Below are 22,825 nucleotides of genomic sequence, written 5' to 3'. Positions count from 1 at the left end.
ATGATAACCGTTCTTCTTGTAGGTATACTATGTCAAATCCACGTGGTAAGAAAATTGTCGTCCCTACTTCAAAAAAATGAAAGGGACCTGGAGCCACATCAGCAAGCGCATCTGCCGAAGTGCACCACCCCTTCCTACAGTTTCCCTTGGGATCCCAAGAGAAAATTTTTCAGATACTCCGTGCGAGACCCATCAGTGTAGGCCGATGTATTGATTGGACCGCTCTAGAGCAGATCCTACTTGCTGACACAGTCCAGACTCTCCTGACTACTGACCCATGGGGGCTCTTTTTCGAGATTGTCAAGCCTATCTCGAGCTCACATCAGAACTCTATTCAACCTTCCACCTTCAAACTGTTATGATAGAGTTCAATGATCCCAGAATGGTCCAGTTCTGTCTCGGCAGTTTAGTTCGCCAGTTTAGGACTATATACGGAGGAGTTCATAACGATGACGACTTCGGCAGTCTCCATCGCCACATCCACTATTCTTCTTCAAATTGTTGGAAGGCCCTGGTCCCTGCTTCGGCCACTTATGACCCTAGCCACTCCAAGGCATCGACTCTCGCTGCATCACTGAGATATTTACATGCCATCCTAGCCCACACCCTGATAGGACGCCGAGAGAGTACCGACGTCGTCAACACTAATGACGCTTATTTTTTATGGAGCATGGCACATGGGCACGTATTCGACATCACTTATTTTATCGCCCTCGCCATTGATCATCAGATAGAGCGGCATAGGAAGGGAGTCCTTTCCACCAGCCCTTATGTGACTCGCCTAGCGTAGTACTTCGGTCTCCTCAGCACGGGGCGCAATCATCCTCCCTCACCCTCATCGGTCAGATGACCCCTCAGGGCATCTCGAGTATGCTCCATATGAGGATATTGAGCGACGATGTCTATTTGATCCTCCTCAGTACCGCCTCGTCCAGTCAACCTAGATGGAGGACCCATAAGACATTACTGATGATGTCCCTCCACTTCACGAGGAACCACCATCTCAGCCACCACCTATTCATCATCCAGTTCATGCGGCTGCTTCACTCGATTTGAGCAGCAATGTTTTCAGCACTTTGATCACATTGATGCAAACTTACATCAGATTTGTCAGCACCTTCACATCTCATCGCCACCTCCACATCGCGAACCATCTGGTGGTGAGGATTTTTGAAGACTTTTATTTATTATTTATTATTTTTTTACTTTTATCTTTATTTATCTTTTTAAATTACTTTTTATTTTATTTCTCTTTAATACTATTTTTACTTCATCTTTAAGGTTTTCCAATTTATATTAAGCAATTTATGTTTTTAGCCATTTCTTTACGAGTAATCATGCTACTTTATATTTCCTAAAGAGATATTGATTCTATCGTAGTTATGAAGAGCTCAAAAGATCACTATTACTTAGGAATTTACAATTCCACTGGAAAAGGTCCTCCACGACTACCATGCCCTGCTCGACCACGACCATAGCTACCACTAGTTATAATATTCTTTTGGCACAGCACTTGTGGACTAATAACCTCTACCACCACCGGAGTATCCTCCTCCAATCTCACCCTTGCCTTAGCCGATTACTTTCCATGACTCCAATTCAAGGATTCCATTTAACATTTAAGAAGTTGCACTTCTCTCCCTATCTTATGATCTTATATCTATATTTTTCAGTAAATCTATCTTTGTACATTGAGGACGATGTACATCTTAAGTGTAGGGGGTTATTTATATCATTATCAGAAAAATCCCTGAATTTTGTCTTATTCTCATGTGACTCACTCATATCACTATTAGAATGAATTTGGATTAATTTATGATTTTTATTGATATGTCTTGAATTAAAACATAGGCATTTATGCATTGATTGTTTAAACTTTAAGTAATTAGAGAATCAAGCATGATAAGTTGATTTTTGAGAATTAAAAAAATTGCTAGGTTATTTCCCCAAGTTTAGGTATTATCTTGAATTCAAAATTCACAGGATTAACATCAAAAAGCCAAAATTTTTGTGAGATCTTGAGCCGTTAGAGCATATATTATTTCTTTCATGCTCACTTTTATTGTTGCTATGAGTGCGTCAATATTGATTTGTTATTCTAGAACTTGCTTCGATTATGCATGTCAAGACCACACCATTGATTTGATATGTCAAGATGATAAAGGCACTTAGGTTTAACCCACTCACTCCATAAAAGTCTACCTTCATAATTAACCCTTAGTGAACCCCCTTGAGCCTAACAAGCCATTTGTTGATTTACCCTCAATATTAACCCATAACTCATTTTTGTTGAAATCCCCTCAATTAATTTGATCCCTATTTTTGTCAAGATTTGATTTGAATAAATTGCTTAGCTATGTTTTGTTTTTGATAGTTACAAAGCTCTATGTTACTTGATTTGTTCTTAAAAAAAATCAAAGTTACTGCAATTGAGATTTGTCGTCTAACATATTACGAAATTATGTAATGCTTGGATTAAAACGATGTTATCCATGAAGAAAAGCTCAATTCTAGGATCATCTAATTAGGAATGTAATTTGCCAGTTTTAGTATTTTTCTAGTCAGGTAATTTTTCAATTCAATCTCGATTCTAACCTTCTCTTTCAACTTGTGACCACGCCCCTAACCAAAGCCACGTTACAACCCTCTAAAGACCTTTTGATTGATGTATCATCTCAATATATAGTGGTGGAAATTTGATTTTCACGCAAGCCTATTGTAACACCCCAAACTCAGCCCAGACGTTACCGCCAGATCTGACGTGTCACATGGACTTACAACTTAGTATGCATTCGTTGGTTTAAGTGATTGGGGGTGGTCTTTGTAAAAACAGCGGTTGAATGAAAAGCCAGTTTATCAATCTTTAGGCTATCCATTTGTTGTGCTTGTTGAGTCTTGGAAAACGTTCATTAATTTTGAAAACCCGCGCAGCCTAACACTAGCAGTTTTGACATAGTATAAATATAATCAGAAAATAAAACCATAGCGGAAAAAGAAATTTAAATAGTGGCCTTATTACAACTTAAAACCCAAAATTAAATCAGAATATAAAATAATAAAAATAAACTAACTTAGGAAAACCAACTTTGCAGATGATGTGGCCACTCCGAATCCCTCACAGCTCCAAGCCCACTATGGTTGGGGATTTCCTGCAGAGATGAAAATAAAGGGTGAGTTCGGTAAACTCAGTGCGTAACATAACCCAACCATAGCCCAAAACAGATCAAACCTCAAAGTCAGACTTATCTGGGCCTTGGCCCAGTACAGATATCAGAATGAAACCCATAGGCCCATAGCAGATACAGAACAAATATATCATGAATGCAGAAATCCCAACCCAGATCCATCCATAACACCCCCATACCAGCCTTACACCATGTGGGGAGACTACTCGACCCACCCAACCGCTACACACCACAGAAATTGCAGCGAAGCTGCCAGATATTGTGACGAAGTCACCAGATACAGATATTGTGACTAAGCCACTAGAACAGATATATATATGTGGCGAAGCCACCAGATTGCAGCGAGGCTGCCAGATATTGTGACGAAGTCACCAGAAGAGATATATGTGGCGAGGCCACCAGATTGTAGCGAGGCTGCCAGAACGCTTCCTCCATCAATATAAACCCATGTCCCATGCAACAGAAATAATATGTCATGGCATACGTATACCGAAACAGAACATCATGCTTTTCAGAAAAAATAACCCTAGGGCTAAAATCGTAATTTTGCATGCATAAGGGTATTTCAGTAATTATTACCTATTGCTAAGGTTTCATGCTCATTCTAACGTTTACCAAGTAATCAGAAGTACTTACCTCGTCCTTTTACTAAAGTGGGCCCGTTGGTCCATTGGCCCGTTTTTGGCCCATTAAGCCCAAAAATACTGTTGTGCACGAAAATGCACACTCTGCACTCTAATCATCCAAATGCACCATATTCATTAACAACTATCTCACGAGCGCTCACACGCTCGCGAGTTCATAAAATACCAACGTTTCGGTATTTCGGCTTTTACCGATTCAGTCTAAAGAAGGGTGTCGTTTACACACCTGGTTGATGACGATTGATGACGATATCTCCCATGCGATAATCCTATAATCGGTCACTAACACATTAGACTTACGAATTAATGATAACTAACATAAATCCATGTCAACTAACCCAATCATCACACAAGTTCGTCATTCACGCACGAGGGGCAAAATGGTAATTTTACCCCACAAGGGTATCGCGGTAATTCTACCCTACAGGGGTATTTCGGTAATTCTACCCTACAAGGGTATTTCGGTAATTCTATCCTACAGGGGTATTTCGGTAATTCTACAACTTATCCACTTAGGCCTATGGACCCATTGGGACCACATGGCCCATTTCAGCCTATCGCGACCCGAAATAGCCGTCCTACTGCTAGAGTAATGAGAAATACACACCTGTTAGGAGACTGTAGTTAATCCATGCTCCAAACACTCTTAGCTGACGCCCAACCCAAACGAACACGTCACAAAGCGAAAGGGATCAGCTAAAAAGGGTATGCCTACTCTCCTCATGGTTTGCTCTATTTAAAGCCAGCTCTCCATCTACTCTTATGTTAGCTTCCTAATGTGGGATCCCTCCAACTCTTACCGTCCCAACATAGCAAAATAATCAACCTTTGCGTGCCAAGGGATTTGAACCAAAGTCCTCACACATGCCAACTCATGCCACCACCACTAAGCCATCAACTCGTTTATGTCATAAATCCAACACGTTAAATTTTAAAGCGCACCTACTTGCTTCCAGATTTATTGAAAAGAAAAACCAAAATATATTACAAGAGCCAAGACTTGAACCTTGGACCCCTTGCTTCTTCTATGCCGTCACTTCCTTGTCCCCTAAGTGGTGCCACCTTGCCACTACACCACACTCCTTTCTGTGTCATCTTTTACCCCTTTACTCTTAAAAGCCCAAACGCCAATTGCATCACCTATTCATAAAATTAAAATTAAAATTTTGAAGACTACCGCGGATTTAACTTAAGTTTGGGCCTTCCAAAGGCCCACTAACCTACTAAAATATATATTTTCACCAACTAGAACACACAAATTTTAAAAATCACAGAAACACAGAAAACCCGAAAATTGGGGCGTTACAACTCTACCCTCCTTAAAGAAATTTCATCCTCGAAATTTTACCTAAATCAAACAGATGAGGATATTGTTGAGTGCTAAATTTGTTGTCCTTAAACACCTCAAGTGATTTGAGTGATCTTTAGTGAGGATGTTAAACTCTGTAATATTTTGAAGCAAAGGCGATTACTTAGATGAGGGGAGACACCTATTTTTTCGTGATAAAATGCTCAACTTGGAATGTTTGAAACTTTGATGTTCTTATAGTTGAACTCTCAATGTATGATTACTTATGGATTATTTTGAGATATTATTGATAGGAATTATAAGTTGAGAAAAATGAATTCTTAATTTTGAATTGAGGATTTTGCTTGAGGACAAGCAAACGCTTAAGTGTGGGGGTATTTGATAAGTCGTAATTTATACATATTTTTATCCCATACTTAGCACATTTTTGGATGAATTATCATTAGATTTCTGAATTTGATGCTCCTAATCCTTTAATTTCATGTTTTATACTTAGGTGAGCATAGGAGAGCAAAAAGAGCGAGAAACGGGCCAAAAACGGAGAAAATGGGTCAACATGGGAAATCAACACGGCTTGGACTTCCTCACACGGGTAGACCACACGCCCGTGCCTATTTAGAAGACTTTAACACGGCTAAGCCACCCCACACGGGCGTGGCACACAGCCGTGTCCCTCTCGAGCCCAAGTCTAGTTCTACTTGAAAAAGGCCATTTTTGAGGGTTTTGAAGCATTCTAAAGCCTATATAAACACCCAATGAGACACTTAGAAGAACACACGAAGGGGGAGGTAAGGAATTACTCGAATAAAGCCGATTGATCCATCTCAGAAGCCAGATTCTCCTTCAAGACTGAAGATCTCCCTTCAATTTCCTTCAGTGGATTTTGAGTTTATTTATGTTTTGTTATTATTATTCTTCTGAGATGTTTTCTTTTACACATATGAACTAAATCCCCTAAATACCTAAGGGGGATGAAACCTAAGGTAGATCTTGTTGCTATTTTCTAAATTATATGATAAATGCTTGATTTGTTCTTAATCATGTGTTCTTAATTCTTGCTTTAATATTCCAGGATATTAATTCAAGTATTAAGTGCTTATTCATAGGAGCAGTAATCTCTGTCTAAGAGTAGATCTAGCATAATTAAGTGGAGTTGATTGCACCCTTAGATATAGGGCGACATAAATCTGAAGGATTAAGGTCAAACCTAATAAGGGAATCTATAGATCGAGTTAATGCAACACTAGGGCTTTTAATTAGAAAGATATTTCAATTAATCAACCTAGGGTTAGACGTTGTTAGTCTCGAGAGAGATAATAATATAAATTAGGGAATTCTACGGATCGAGTCAAATGAATAAATCGTCTAGTTCAGAGTCAAATAACAAGTGAAGTCTAAGTGGATTCTTCCTTGGGTATTGTCTAAATCAATCAGTTTTCCCAAAAGTATTTCCCCAATTTACTTCCTGTGCATTCTTAGTTTAGTTAATTAGTTTAGATAAAGCAAATCCCCTTATTTTTAGGCTAGATAATAAAAAGAAGGTTAATACTTTAGTTCCTATTGGTTCGACATTCCGATCTTGCTATAAGCTATACTACTGTTCGATAGGTGCGCTTGCCTTTATCGTGATAATAGTTAGTTTTCAAGTATGATCAATCATACATATAAAACTTATCACGCACATTAGTAATGTATGTAGGTGACATACTTATCATAGGGAATGACATACCTACCCTACAGTCAGTTAAGACTTGGCTAGGACGTTGTTTTTCTATTAAGGACTTAGGTGAGGCCACCAACAATTTAGGAGTCAAAATCTATAGAGATAGATTAAGGCGACTCGTAGGTTTAAGTTAAAGTGCATACATTGATAAAGTACTGAAAATGTTCAGTATGAAAGAATCTAAGAAAGGATTCTTACCTATAAGACATGGTATATCACTTTCAAAGGAAATGTGTCCTTCAACTCCAAAAAAGAGAGAGTGAATGAGTAAGATTCCATATTCTTCGACTATTGGGTCTATCATGTATGCCATGTTAAGTACTCATCCAAATGTATCGTATGCTTAAACATGATAAGTCGGTATTAAGTAGATCCTGGTAAAGGTCATTGAGTAGTAGTTGAAAATATCCTTAAGTACTTGAGAAGGACTAAGGATAGATTCCTTATATATGGAGGTGAGAAAGAGTTAAGTGTAAAAGGTTACACTAATGCTAGCTTCCAAACCGACAAGGATGATTCACGAGTGCAATCAGGTTTTTTGTTTTGCCTTAATAGTGGCGCTGTGAGCTAGAAAAGTTCAAAGCAAGGTACAATTGTTGATTCTACAATAGTGGCTGAGTATATTGCAGCTAGTGAAGCTACAAAAGAGGCTTGTTTGGATTAAGAAGTTCATACTGAACTAGGGGTTGTGCTTAGCATATCAAATGCTATAGAACTTCATTATGAAAACAATGGAGCCATTGCACAGGCAAAGGAACCCATATCTCACCAGTGATCCAAACATATACTTAGGCGCTTTCATCCCATTCAAGAAAGCATTGATTGAGGAGATGTGGAAATTTGCAGAGTACCAATAAATGATAACATTGTTGATCCACTGACAAAGCCTCTGACACAGCAGAAGCATGATCATCACACTAAGTCACTTGGTATTAGATATATGAGTGATTAGTATTAGTACTAATGGAATATTGTTTGAGTATACCCAAAGACCAATCATGAGATGATTGTACTAACATACTTGTTTTACCTCGTTTATTAACATAAGGCATTGTCATTATTATTTCAGTTTCTTTTCTATGTATTATTTTTATAATAATGTCCTAATAAGAATATGATTATTCTTAAAAGTTCATTAGTCGAGTATTATTGTGGGCTTGGATAACAATTTTTCATTGACATAGGGATGTCAAAATCAATACATGAGTATATGTTAGAGAGCGACATATTGGACTGACCTACTATGAGTATGTTTCTTGGATTATTATATAATAGTCACAACATTACTCATAGTGATAACTATGTATATGATCCATAGAATTTAAATCACCATTGTCCCAACATAGTGAGTCATATTTTTTGATATAGTCAAACGTCTATTGTAAAAGGTTGCACTATAAAGATTGATGTTGGTATGTCACAATCTATGTAGTGGGATATGATTGATCAAGATAGGATTTATCCCTCCTACATAATGGGAGAAATATTTTAGGCCACTTGATGAAGTGAGACTAGAAATGTATGACCATGCTCAAGTAAGTTAATATGGGATATTACACTTATTTGTTTATTATAGTCCACTTCGAGTATCAAGAAACGTGAGATTGGACTTTACAAGTGTGACTATTCCATGATTTGTGTCCAATCGAGATAAAAAAGACAAAAGGATATAATACATGAAAATTTATCACGGAAAGGTTATGTTGAACCACGACTTCTTGTAACTTGGGTAGCGATGATCATTGCTAGATGCCACTCATTGCTTGTAACGTTAGAAGTGTTCTAGTATTACTACCAATGTTACAAGATCCTTCAGGGTCACACCCTATGGTTGAAACAAACAAAATCTAAACACAGTTGGTATTAAATTTAACTGTCATGAGAATTATATTAATTATTAAATTAATTTAATTTGACAGTTAAATAATAAACACAATATATGTACAAATTTGTTGTACAATAATAGAGAACATAATTAAAATAAATGTATGAATTTGATTCATATAAAATATTAATTATGATTTGTTTATTGAATTTATTAAAATAAAGTATTATAATAATTAATTTCGGTCAAACATAATATAAATATGGAAATTAATATCCTTTTGGAAAGGATATTACACTGTGATATTTTCATATATTATGGCACCAAAAAGGGGATTCCATTTTATTATTTAAGGAATATAAAATAATAAGAAAGGAATCATAAAATAAAACCCTAGGGTGTAGAAGAGTGTTTAACTAACATTCACTACAAAAAGAAAAGAACCTAGGTCTAACAACTGCATTTCTTTTTCGGAAAAAACTCACTGAAATGTTAAGTGAGAGTTTTTGTACGTTCATTCGCAATAAGGTGGACTACGTAGAGGTCGAGAGGATTCTATTGTAGCTTTGGATGAATAGTGTTCGAAGGGGATTAAAACAGTAGTGGTTCCTTCCTATTTTTCAGAGTATGAAATGTATATTTTTCAAACCTTTTCTTTCTGATTTGTTCCTTTTGCATGGGTTCTTGGTTTGGATCATCGAAATAATTTTTTCTATGCCACAGGGGGTCTTGGTGACCCAAAAACTACAACAATTAATTCATGAGCTACAATAGCAATCCCATTGATACGAGTCACAAAAGCCCAAATTCTTGAAGGCGAGGCCCAATAAGCAAATTCCCAGCCCAATCAAGAAATCCATCCATACTTAGTTGAAAATCAGGCCAAATTGTCAAAGTGGCCCAAGTTGTAAAGTTTTATTTTTATTTTATTTATTTATTTATTTATTTACTTAGTTTAAATTTTTATGTCAATATTCAGTCCAAGAGTCCCAGATAAAATGACCTTTGACCAAATTTCCATATTAAAATAATTAGGAGTTTATTTTTATTTTTGTTTTCTAATTAGATTAGGACTAGTTATAATGCAAATTTAAAGGCATGGCTGTCCACCTTGTTAAACACTTATCATTATTATTAAAATTTCAGATTTGTTGAGAGCAGAATTTTCTTTGAGTTTTCTCCAAGATTTCTCTCTTGAGTTTTCTTTAGAAGTTGTTTTAACAATCTTTTGATTGTGGGAGCCATCTTCAACCTTCTTCTTGCCATTGATATTCTTTGGAGGGGAGATTAGAGCCGTTTGAAGGGAGTTGTGAGATCTTTCGAGATTTCAAGGCTTCTTAGGACTTATCTTTTAATTTCTTACTGTCAATTCTTTCTTTATTTTTACTTATGCTGAATCATTATCTAATCTATTTTCTGTTATTATTGTGTTTTCAGCCTTTTTCTATCTTAAGGAATCAGCCCAAAAATCCCCAATTTCTAGGGTTTTTCCATACTCTTTTTGGGTGAAATTAGATTGTCGAAATTTGGGGAAAACTATCTTGGTGTTCAATTGGGCAGAATCACAATCTCCTTGAGGGTTTCAAGAACCCTAACACTTATTTCTATTCTCAATTTGATTCTTTGCTGATTTGGGGATTTTATTTCAGATCTGAAAATTCAAAAATCTAATCTTTTAATTTTCTGTTTCGTTTCAGATCTAATTGTTTAGGGTTTTCGTAGGAGTTTCTCGTGACTTGGCAACTCGATCTTGGTCCGCGCACAACCCTGTATCATTTGGTATCAGATTTTGGGCGTTTTGGGTGTTCTTGGTTGATTTCTAAACTGATCTCTATTTTTTAAAGCATAAACAGCAGTTTTACCCAGAAAAATTGTTCAAAAAATTTCATTTGAGTGGGTAAACGTTGTCTGATTGATCTGAAATTTTACATACATGTTTTTGGCACTGTGATTGAATATAAAAAAATTATTCCCGCAAAAAAATCAGTCAAAAAGTCAAAAAAATCAAAAAAGACGAAATTCAATAAAAATTTAAAAAAAAAGATTCAGCGGGTTGAATTTGGTGCCCAAAATTTCCAGATCAAAAATTCAATATATAAGGACACTCCAGATTTAATTTCGTGATTTTTGGAGATCGGGAACACCTCGAACAAAGTTGTCAAGTTACTCCGCAGTTTTTCGGGTTTTCTGTTTTCAGCAATTTTTATTGATTCTTAGCTGTAGGTTTTCATTTGTTTACCTTTATTCTTCCTTTACGTTATCTAACACCTTCTTGGTTCTTGTGTTAGTAGGATTTAAACGTGTGCACAACTTCTTCCTCGGTGCAACACGAATCAATTGGTGTCTCGTCAGTTTTTGGCATCCTAGTGCAAATTAGGATTCTTTGGTAGTTTGGTTCACACTCTCTAATTGGTTGATATAAACTCTGATAAAGAACTCACAAGATTGAATTCGACCTCATTGAGAATTTGATTTTTTCTTTTTGAGTGATTAACGGCGAGGTTTGATAACTTTTATTTTTGAGTGTTGAGTGTTTTGCAGGTTTTAAAAAAAATGTCTACAGGTGATAATAATAGTGACATATTTAAAAAATTCCAACAACAGTTGGATGAACAGGCTGCTGCTCTTCGAGCTTTGATTGCTACCATCAATGAGGTGCAATTGAATCAAGAACCTCAATATCGAAATCCAATCAAAGAAGATAGGGATAACCAACCCCAAAGGCACGGCCCTCGACGTGTCACTAGAATGGATGATGATTTTCATGATCGTGGACAATCATCTTTGGCAAAACCAAAGAGCGAGCAGCAACGAGAACATCTCTTTCATACTCGCTGCCACGTACAAGGTAAGCTTTGTAGAGTTATTATTGATGGTGAAAGTTGCTCGAACATAGCCAGCACGACGATGGTGGAAAAGCTTTGCTTAACCACTACCAAGCATCCACAACCTTATCAACTACAAGGGCTTAGCAACGAAGGCCAATTTAGGGTCACTCAACAAGTGCGCATCGCCTTTTCTATCGGTAAGTATCAAGACGACGTTGTGTGCGACGTAATGCCTATTCAAGCCTGCCATTTGTTGCTAGGAGAACCGTGGCAACTGGATCGAAAAGTCACTCACGATGGTCGTACCAATACGTATTCTTTCAAGCATCAAGGAAAGAAACTCACCTTAGTGCCGCTCACTCTGGAACAAGTCCATGAGGACCAAATCAAACTGAAAAATTCTGTTAAAACAAGTGAGGAAAAAGAAAAAGAGAATGAAAAAGAGCAAAAAGAGATTGAGAGTGAAAAAGAAATTGAAGAAAGAAGAGAAAATGAATTAGAAAAAGAAACAAAAGAAAAAGACGTGGAAAGGGTAGTGAGGAATGTTTCCACTAACCAAGATATGAATTTTCTTGTGTTGCTACTTTTCAGGTTCCCGAAAGATCGAAAGATAACTTTCAACTTCAATACCTCTCAAATGAAAGACGCTTTCATACGATCAACTTAAGCAAAGATGAAATCACACTACATGATCCCGAAGGTAAGCGAGGTAAGGAAATTTTAGAAACCGAGTCCAGTGCAGATTGAAAATTATTGATAAAACTTTTGGTGACTTAGTTCTTAAAAGATCCCCTCATTTTGATCCGATTAATTGTTACTCTTCGATTGTGGTTGATAAAGTCATTACGAAAAGAAGCGTGATTTTTTATTCTCTTGATTTACCTTGTGTAAAATCCTTGAATTTGTCCAAATCTGTTTTGGAGAATAAGGTAACGAAATTTTCCAAATTTATTTTCAATTTATATTCGTGCCTTAAACAGTTTATGTGGTTGTACATGAAGTTTGAGTTCCATTTGACAAACGTTAACTCAACAACGAAGATTCGACTACACTATGCCCCCGATGAGCAAAGGTTTGTTTTAAATGAAAAAGGTAAAATCGACCCTTATTCTTCTGCTTATCGAGGTAAGATGCTTGAAACCTTTGAAACACTTTTGTACTCCTCGGATAGTGATAAAGATCGTGTTGATGAACACTTAGATCGAAACGTGCTTGACTGTCCTATTTTATTTATTGATGATCTATCTGTTTTGATGGTTGATAAAAAGATTCTTGTTTTTGATAATGCATGTGTGAGTGAATCTATAGACTGTCGATTAATGCATGGTATGATTATGCAACTCTGTGAACCATGTGAATCTTTTCAAATACCTACTTGTGACGATTATGTTTACCATTTGATTTATTACTCGCAATTTATTCATGGTTTGTGGGAACAATGTGAGACGACTGAATGCCTTAAAACATGTCCATCTTTGTTTCAAATATTTGACGAGGCAGTGGTGAGTAAATTAGATTGTTTGCATGGTAATCTGAATCTATCCATTCACATGCGTTATACCTGTTCTATTATGCTTATGATTGGACTACAAGCTTATTTCCGTTGCTATTTACTATCTCATGGCTATTCTTCTCAGTGGACTCAATTGCCATTAGTCCCGTTCGATAGAGGAAAGTCGAGTTCATTTGATTTTTCAGATTCGAGGACGAATCTTTTTGAGGAAGGGGGGAATGATACGAGTCAAAAAATCCCAAATTCTTGAAGGCGAGGCCCAATAAGCAAATTCCCAGCCCAATCAAGAAATCCATCCATACTTAGTTGAAAATCAGGCCAAATTGTCAAAGTGGCCCAAGTTGTAAAGTTTTATTTTTATTTTTATTTATTTATTTACTTAGTTTAAATTTTTATGTCAATATTCAGTCCAAGAGTCCCAGATAAAATGACCTTTGACCAAATTTCCATATTAAAATAATTAGGAGTTTATTTTTATTTTAGTTTTCTAATTAGATTAGGACTAGTTATAAGGCCTATTTAAAGGCATGGCTGTCCACCTTGTTAAACACTTATCATTATTATTAAAATTTCAGATTTGTTGAGAGCAGAATTTTCTTTGAGTTTTCTCCAAGATTTCTCTCTTGAGTTTTCTTTAGAAGTTGTTTTAACAATCTTTTGATTGTGGGAGCCATCTTCAACCTTCTTCTTGCCATTGATATTCTTTGGAGGGGAGATTAGAGCCGTTTGAAGGGAGTTGTGAGATCTTTCGAGATTTCAAGGCTTCTTAGGACTTATCTTTTAATTTCTTATTGTCAATTCTTTCTTTATTTCTACTTGTGCTGAATCATTATCTAATCTATTTTCTGTTCTTATTGTGTTTTCAGCCTTTTTCTATCTTAAGAAATCAGCCCAAAAATCCCCAATTTCTAGGGTTTTTCCATACTCTTTTTGGGTGAAATTAGATTGTCGAAATTTGGGGAAAACTATCTTGGTGTTCAATTGGGCAGAATCACAATCTCCTTGAGGGTTTCAAGAACCCTAACACTTATTTCTATTCTCAATTTGATTCTTTGCTGATTTGGGGATTTTATTTCAGATCTGAAAATTCAAAAATCTAATCTTTTAATTTTCTGTTTCGTTTCAGATCTAATTGTTTAGGGTTTTCGTAGGAGTTTCTCGTGACTTGGCAACTCGATCTTGGTCCGCGCGCAACCTTGTATCACCCATGCTCACTCTAAATATAGCTGGAATGGAACATTATTGTGAATAAAGGGAAAGGTGGTTGTTGGTAGCAATATAGATCTTAGGAGTGATCTTTTCCACTATTTCCATGATAGTCCATTGGGGGGCCACTCTGGAATACGTGCCACACGGCACCACATCTCCAATTTACTTTACTGAAAGGGTCTATCTAAGGATGTTAAAAACTGGGTGCAGGAATGTTTAACTTGCCAAAGATGCAAAGCAGACGTCGCAACCTCCTCTGGTCTCCTTCAACCTTTGCCTATCCCTGATTGGGCTTGGTCTACCATTAGCATGGACTTCATTGAGGGATTTCCAACATCCAAAGGGAAGAACACAATATTGGTCGTGGTTGACCGACTGACTAAGTATGGACACTTCATATCACTAGCTCCCCATTCACTGCAGTCATTATTCCCAAAGAATTTCTTTGTCACATTTACAAACTACAAGGAGCCCTTGAGTCTATTGTGTCTGACCGAGACAAAATTTTCATTAGTACCTTTTGGTAGGATTTGTTTCAACATATGGGGACCAACTTGCATCTCTCCATTGCATACCACCCATAAATGGATGGTCAAACAGAGGTAATAAATAGATGTTTGGAAGGCTATTTATGGTGCACGACATGTGAGAGACCTAGTGACTAGGTCAATTGGTTACCTTTAGTCGAATGGTGGTATAATACCACATATCACACAGTCATACACTCTTCCCCTTACTGTAACACCCCTTACTCGAGACTGTCGCCAGAGTCGAGCACGAGGCGTTACCATACTTATCTTACTTGTTCGGGGCATAAAAAAATTACCTTTTAAAAAATATTAATTCACTCACATTCATCCAATAAATCCCAAAAAAGATCCCTCCAAGCCCTAAAAGTGCAATTGGAACAGTTCGGGACCAAATCGAGAATATTAACAATTTTCCGATTACTTACACAAATCAAAACAATTTATTTCACTGTTCATAATAAAACTGTCCATCTGCGTAACAATCACTAAATTAATTATAACTCAAGTTATGAAACTCAAAATTTAAATCTGTAAATTTTCACTAAAACTAAACTCATATATATTCTTACCATAATGTTTCCAAATTTTTTGGTTTGGCCAATTAGTAAAGTTTATTCATTAAATTTTCCCCTATTTTGCAGTCTAGTGGACCTGACCTCTCTTCACTAAAAATTGAGTATCTCATTATAAAGAAATCAGATAATGTTTCTGTTTGTTTCTAATAAAAATAAACTCACTAAGGAATCTAGAAATATAAACTTTGACTTATAATTCTTTTTGTACAACTTCTAGTGATTTTCAAAAGTTCGAATAGGGGATCACGAAGTCACTTTGAACCAGTCTTACAGAAATTTAAATATCTCAGAATATAGACTTCCTTTGCTTGCTCATAAACTCAATAAGATTTAATTCTATATCTTATTCACCATTTAATTTCATTTCTACAATTTTTAGTGATTTTTCAAAACCATGTCACTGCTGCTGTTTCCTAACTATTCCATGACCAACTCTTACTCTTTCATAGTTTCTTTGCATCAAACCTCATTTAGGCATACATAATACCAAAAATGTTCTTATTTAGCTATATCATGAGCTAATCATTACCAAGTATTCACATGCCATTCTTTAATCATATCATAAGGACATATACACACAATAGCCAAGTCCCTATACATGCCACAACTTAAAGTATTTCTAGTCACAAAATATAGAGATAACTCGTTGATAGTGTGAGGCGATCTCCGACGTCCTTACGATTTTCTGAGTTGGCTTTTGCGATACTATAAAAAAGAGAGAAAAGAAAGGCAATACACATAAATCTTAGTAAGTTTGAATGTAAATAAATAACAACATTCTAAATGAATTATCAAGATAACCTAAACCTTTCGAGCATGCACTTATCTTACCTTCCCTTTGGTACACTCTTTGAATTTTTCGTTGAACCACTTGGAATACTAAGGATACACGGGTACCTTTCCTTTTTAAACTTACCATTGCCATGTCTTGACATGGTCTTACGTGGTATCCTTGCCTTATGAACTCACCATTGCCATGCCTTGGCATGGTCTTACATGGGATCTTTGCCTTATCGTAGTTTATCAATGCCATGTCTTGACATGGTCTTACATGGTTTCCTTGCCTTGTAAAACTCACCGATGCCATGCCTTGGCATGGTCTTACTTGGTGTCCTTAAACCCTAATATCATGACATTTGTATCCTACACATTTCTAAGGTTCAATCGGAACTTTTAAGTATCGTTTCTCCGTCAATTCTTGCTTGAATCATCAAGGAATAAATTTACAAAATAAATATACAGATGCTGAAAAATAACATCATTAATTATAAATAATAAAACATTGCATTTATTTACCGCAAACTTACCTCGATACAAAATATGATCAAATATTTTGATTTAGTCCTTAACCTTTTTCTTTCCTCGGTCTAACCCCAAATTTCATTCTTCTTGATCTATAATAGCAAATTTAACTTATTTAATATTCACATTTATCAAAACAGTCCTTAACTCTAACTTTGGCAAAATTATGATTTTGCCCTAAACTTTTTCATATTTACACTTTTACCCCAAGGCTCGAAATTATCCCTAATTCTTATTTTTTATGACATGCTGATCATTTATTTACCTATGGAAACATCAAATTCCCACTCTAACATGTACTTATGACCATTAGGTATTTTTACTGATTATGTCGTTTTACTCGTTTTCGCTTAAAATCGCTTAGCTCAAGTCGTTTAACATAATTTCAAGCTTCATATTCTACTATAAAACATCAAAATAAACACATTTCACCTATGGGTATTTTTTCCAAATATGAATCCTAGGTTAAGTTATTGCTAGAATAAGCTAAATCAAGTTACCGGGACTTCAAAAACGTAAAGAACATTAAAAACGGGGCTTGGAATCACTTACTATGAAGCTTGGAAGCTTGAAAAAACCCTAACTATGAAGAACCCTTGAAATTTCGGTCTAATGAAGAAGATGGGCACATTTTCCCATCTTTTTTCCATTTTTAATCTTTTAATTACCAAATGACTAAAATACCCTTCATTAAAACTTTAGTTATTTTTATCTATGTATGTCCATTTTTTTCCATGAAAACCTAATGGTCTAATTACCATTTAAGGACCTCTACTTCAATTATACTCTTCAATTTAATCCTTTAGCATCTAAAACTCATTTTTATCAACTTTTGCAATAAAGCCCTAGTAGGCAAATTAAGCATGCTATCTATAAAATTTTCCATCAACACTCTTAACACATGCATCTAATCTCTAGGTAAATTATAAAAATTAATCAGAATAAACTTTTCTATCTCAGATTAGTGGTTTCGCAACCACTATTCCGTTTAGGCCCTATTTTGGGATGTCTCTTCTCTTTAGGGATTTTTGTAACATCCTTTACCCGTATCCGAGGCCGGGCTAAGGTACGAGGCGTTACTAGACAAACATACAAACATTAAACTAAAATACGAGCCATAAAATTTCATTCATATTTCAAAGCGTTCATTCTCTTACACATAGTCCCTTATTTGAGTCTACGGAGCCCAAAACATACTTTAAAAAGGGTTTGGGACTAAACCGAGAACTTACGAAAATCTTGGAAATTTCATGCTTTAAGGCTCCACACGCCCGTGTCCCAAAGTCGTGTTCCATACACGACTGAGACACATGGTCGTGTCTCTGCCTATGTGGAATATACCTTGGCTATTTTCCAAGCTTTGGTCAACCTTGATCTCTTACACACTTATACAAAATCAAAAGCATATAACATGGTATTCATTTAATGATTAAACATCCTCAATTAAACCACAAACATAGCATTTGTATGTCATCATACATGTGTCTCTCATACTCATTTTACCTTGTTTATTATAGTACCACTTATACATTTATACCAAGATTATCATCTTACCAAATATCTTCAGCTTAATCATCAAGCATTCATATTTAAAGCTAGATCATATCTTTATAAAATACCACGATTCAGATGCGCAGAATAACATGTTTGCCTGAAACATTTCAATTCAATTCCATACCCAACAAACATTACATTGAGACTAGTCATATATATATACATGTCATGATACATAACATTCTCTTTTTGTTTTCTTATAAACACATATCATTTATTTCATTATATCAATATTTCATATACCATAGTTTCCATGTATTCCACATATATTTATTTTCCTCCTCCTCCTCTCCATTCCACATCCTTAATGTATATAGCATTCTTGTAAGTACGATTTCACAATTTACTAATAAATGTTCACATCAATCTATCACACAAGTCATAGTCACTTAATTATTTATAATTTGATCTACAGAGCTCCAAATTAAGATCCGTAAATTTCCCCTAAAACTACACTCACATATATTTCCACCATAAAATTTTCATAATTTTTGGTTTAGCCAATTAGTACAGTTTATTCATTAAAATTTCCCCTATTTTACTTTCTGACAGTTCTGACCTCTCTTCACTAAAAAAATAATTATCTCACAGTACAGAACCCGGATGATGTTATTGTTGATTTATCTTGAAAATAGACTCATTATGGATTTTAAAAATATAATTTTGAGTCTCTAATTATTTTTCTCCAAATTTTTGTGATTTTCCAAAGTCAGAACAGGGGATCACGTAATCATTCTGAATCAGTCTCACAAAAACATAAATATCTCAAAATATAGAACTACTTTGCTTTTTATGTTTCTTTTATACGAAAATAGACTCATTAAGATTTAATTTGATATCTCATTCAGTCTCTGATTCAATTTATACTATTTTTGGTGATTTTTCAAAATCACGTCACTGCTACTGTCCAAAACAGTTTTATTGCTAATTCACTCTTTCACACTTTCTTTGTATTAACCTCATTTTAACATACATATCACAAATCATTTTCACCACATTTCATACATCACAAGTATAGGCCCATGATCACAAGGTCATCATAAAATCATCCTCATGTATAACTTACTTGTTTATATAACCTTACCACATCCTGGTCACTTAATGAACACATCATTCACATAACCAAGTTCCTGCACTTATTCATCACAAAACTCACTAAGCAATACATAGAGAGTCTCCCGTTGAACACTTCGGATCAATCCTCGATACTTGGTGGTTTCAGCACATAGCTCCACCCATCATATAGTTCAGCTCTCTTGTACACATGGTGAACACTTAGTACCACCCATGTGACCTAGCCAGTTTATCTCATAGCTCTCTTGTCTACATGGTGTCCTTCACTTGGAACCACGCATGCGACCTAGCTACATATATCCCTTAGCTCTCTTGTCTACATGGTGTACACATAGTATCACCCATGCGACCTAGCTACATCATAATGTCTTGTAGCTCTCTTGTACACATGATGTGCACTCAGCACTATACATGTGATCTAGCTACATACCATCTGTATCATCTAATCTTTCCGAAGGTTCAACCGGGATTTCTCTCTCTTTTCCAATAATTTCACCAATCAAGTAATTATCCACAAACATATTTCCAATATTTTTATAAAATATCATAATACAAGTAATAGTGATGTATTACTTACATATAAACTTACATCTCATTTAATATCAACGCAATAACATTAAATTACACATTGTCTTATTAAAAATCATATGAACTTACAATTTCCCATAATATCCATAATCATAGAAATCACATTTATGTATGATAATTCAATGCACTTCATGTACCATAGACATATTTTTAAATCAATTCATAAACTTGGCACCATAATCGTTTAATTTAACATAATTCAATTAATTCACTAAATTTAACTTTCAAATATAAATTACAGCATTATTGTTGTATTATTATCATACCAACTTACATACTTTCAACACCTCGAAGATCATAGTAAATGATAGAGGTTGTGCGCGGACCAAGATCGAGTTGCCAAGTCACGGGAAACTCCTACGAAAGCTCTAAACGAACAGATCTGAAATCAAACAAAGAACGAGATTAAATCTGGAAAATTAAAATCTGGAATAAGAACCCTAAAAATCAGCAAGATCTAATCAAGGAACGAAACACTTATGAAAGATGATACAAGAATGCGCGCGGACCAAGATCGAGTTGCCAAGTCACGAGAAACTCCTACGAAAGGTCCTAGACAAATAGATCTGAAAACAGAAACAAAGATTAAGATTAAACCAAATCAGATTTGAATTTAAAATTCCCAAATTCAATTAAAAGAGCAGCAGGAAGAAAAGAAATAGAATCGATGAATCAAAAGAAATTGAGAAGAAAGAAAAGATGCGAATCTGCCAAGGAATTGATTCGGCCAAGAATGCCCAATTTCCAGCAATCAATTGATTCCCAAATTGAAAGAGATCCAATCGGCCAAACCCTAGGAATTGGGGGTTTTTTGAGAACGACTCTTTGCTGCCAATGAATGATGATTTAATTCGATTCTTTGAGTTGAATATGGCTGGAAAGACACAAGAAGAACAGCAAACAAATGAGATAAAGAATCGGCATAAGTAGGAATAAAGAAATAAAACGAAACAGCAAGAAATAAAGAAAGTCCTAAAGATCCTTGAAATCCCGAAAGATTTCACAAATCCCTTCAAACGGCTCTAATCTCCCCTCCAAAGAATATCAATGGCAAGAAGAAGGTTGAAGATGGCTCCCACAATCAAAATATTGTTAAAACAACTTCTAAAGAAAACTCAAGAGAGAAATCTTGGAGAAAACTCAAAGAAAATTCTGCTCTCAACAAATCTGAAATTTTAATAATAATCATAAGTGTTTAACAAGGTGGATAGCCATGCCTTTAAATAGGCCTTATAACTAGTCCTAATCTAATTAGAAAACTAAAATAAAAAAACTCCTAATTATTTTAATATGGAAATTCGGTCAAAGGTCATTTTATCTGGGACTCTTGGACTGAATATTGACATAAAAATTTAAACTAAGTAAATAAATAAATAAATAAATAAAAATAAAACTTTACAACTTGGGCCACTTTGACAATTTGGCCTGATTTTCAACTAAGTATGGATGGATTTCTTGATTGGGCTGGGAATTTGCTTATTGGGCCTCGCCTTCAAGAATTTGGGCTTTTGTGACTCGTATCATTCCCCCCTTCCTCAAAAAGATTCGTCCTCGAATCTAAAAAATCAAATGAACTCGACTTTCCTCTATCGAACGGGACTAATGGCAATTGAGTCCACTGAAAAGAATAGCCATGAGATAGTAAATAGCAACGGAAACAAGCTTGTAGTCCAATCATAAGCATAACAGAACAGGTATAACGCATGTGAATGGACAGATTCAGATTACCATGCAAACAATCTAATTTACTCACCACTGCCTCGTCAAATATTTGAAACAAAGATGGACATGTTTTAAGGCATTCAGTCGTCTCACATTGTTCCCACAAACCATGAATAAATTGCGAGTAATAAATCAAATGGTAAACATAATCTTCACAAGTAGGTATTTGAAAAGATTCACATGGTTCACAGAGTTGCATAATCATACCATGCATTAATCGACGGTCTATAGATTCACTCACGCATGCATTATCAAAAACAAGAATCTTTTTATCAACCATCAAAACAGATAGATCATCAATAAATAAAATAGGACAGTCAAGCACGTTTCGATCTAAGTGTTCATCAACACGATCTTTATCACTATCCGAGGAGTACAAAAGTGTTTCAAAGGTTTCAAGCATTTTCCCTCGATAAGAAGAAGAATAAGGGTCGATTTTACCTTTTTCATTTAAAACAAACCTTCGCTTATCGGGGGCATAGTGTAGTCGAATCTCCGTTGTTGAGTTAACCTTTGTCAAATGGAACTCAAACTTCATGTACAACCACATAAACTGTTTAAGGCACGAATATAAATTGAAAACAAATTTGGAAAATTTCGTTACCTTATTCTCCAAAATAGATTTGGACAAATTCGAGGATTTTACACAAGGTAAATCAAGAAAATAACAAATCACGCTTCTTTTCGTAATGACTTTATCAACCACAATCGAAGAGTAACAATTAATCGGATCAAAATGAGGGGATCTTTTAAGAACTAAGTCACCAAAAGTTTTATCAATAATTTTCAAATCTGCACTGGACTCGGTTTCTAAAATTTCCTTACCTCGCTTACCTTCGGGATCATGTAGTGTGATTTCATCTTTGCCTAAGTTGATCGTATGAAAGCGTCTTTCATTTGAGAGGTATTGAAGTTGAAAGTTATCTTTCGATCTTTCGGGAACCTGAAAAGTAGCAACACAAGAAAAATTCATATCTTGCTTAGTGGAAACATTCCTCACTACCCTTTCCACGTCTTTTTCTTTTGTTTCTTTTTCTAATTCATTTTCTCTTCTTTCTTCAATTTCTTTTTCACTCTCAATCTCTTTTTGCTCTTTTTCATTCTCTTTTTCTTTTTCCTCACTTGTTTTAACAGAATTTTTCAGTTTGATTTGGTCCTCATGGACTTGTTCCGGAGTGAGCGGCACTAAGGTGAGTTTCTTTCCTTGATGCTTGAAAGAATACCTATTGGTACGACCATCGTGA

Source organism: Gossypium hirsutum, chromosome A13, assembly GCF_007990345.1.
Source record: "Gossypium hirsutum isolate 1008001.06 chromosome A13, Gossypium_hirsutum_v2.1, whole genome shotgun sequence".
NCBI classification, from domain to species: Eukaryota; Viridiplantae; Streptophyta; class Magnoliopsida; order Malvales; family Malvaceae; genus Gossypium; species Gossypium hirsutum.
This window is presented reverse-complemented; position numbering follows the sequence as displayed.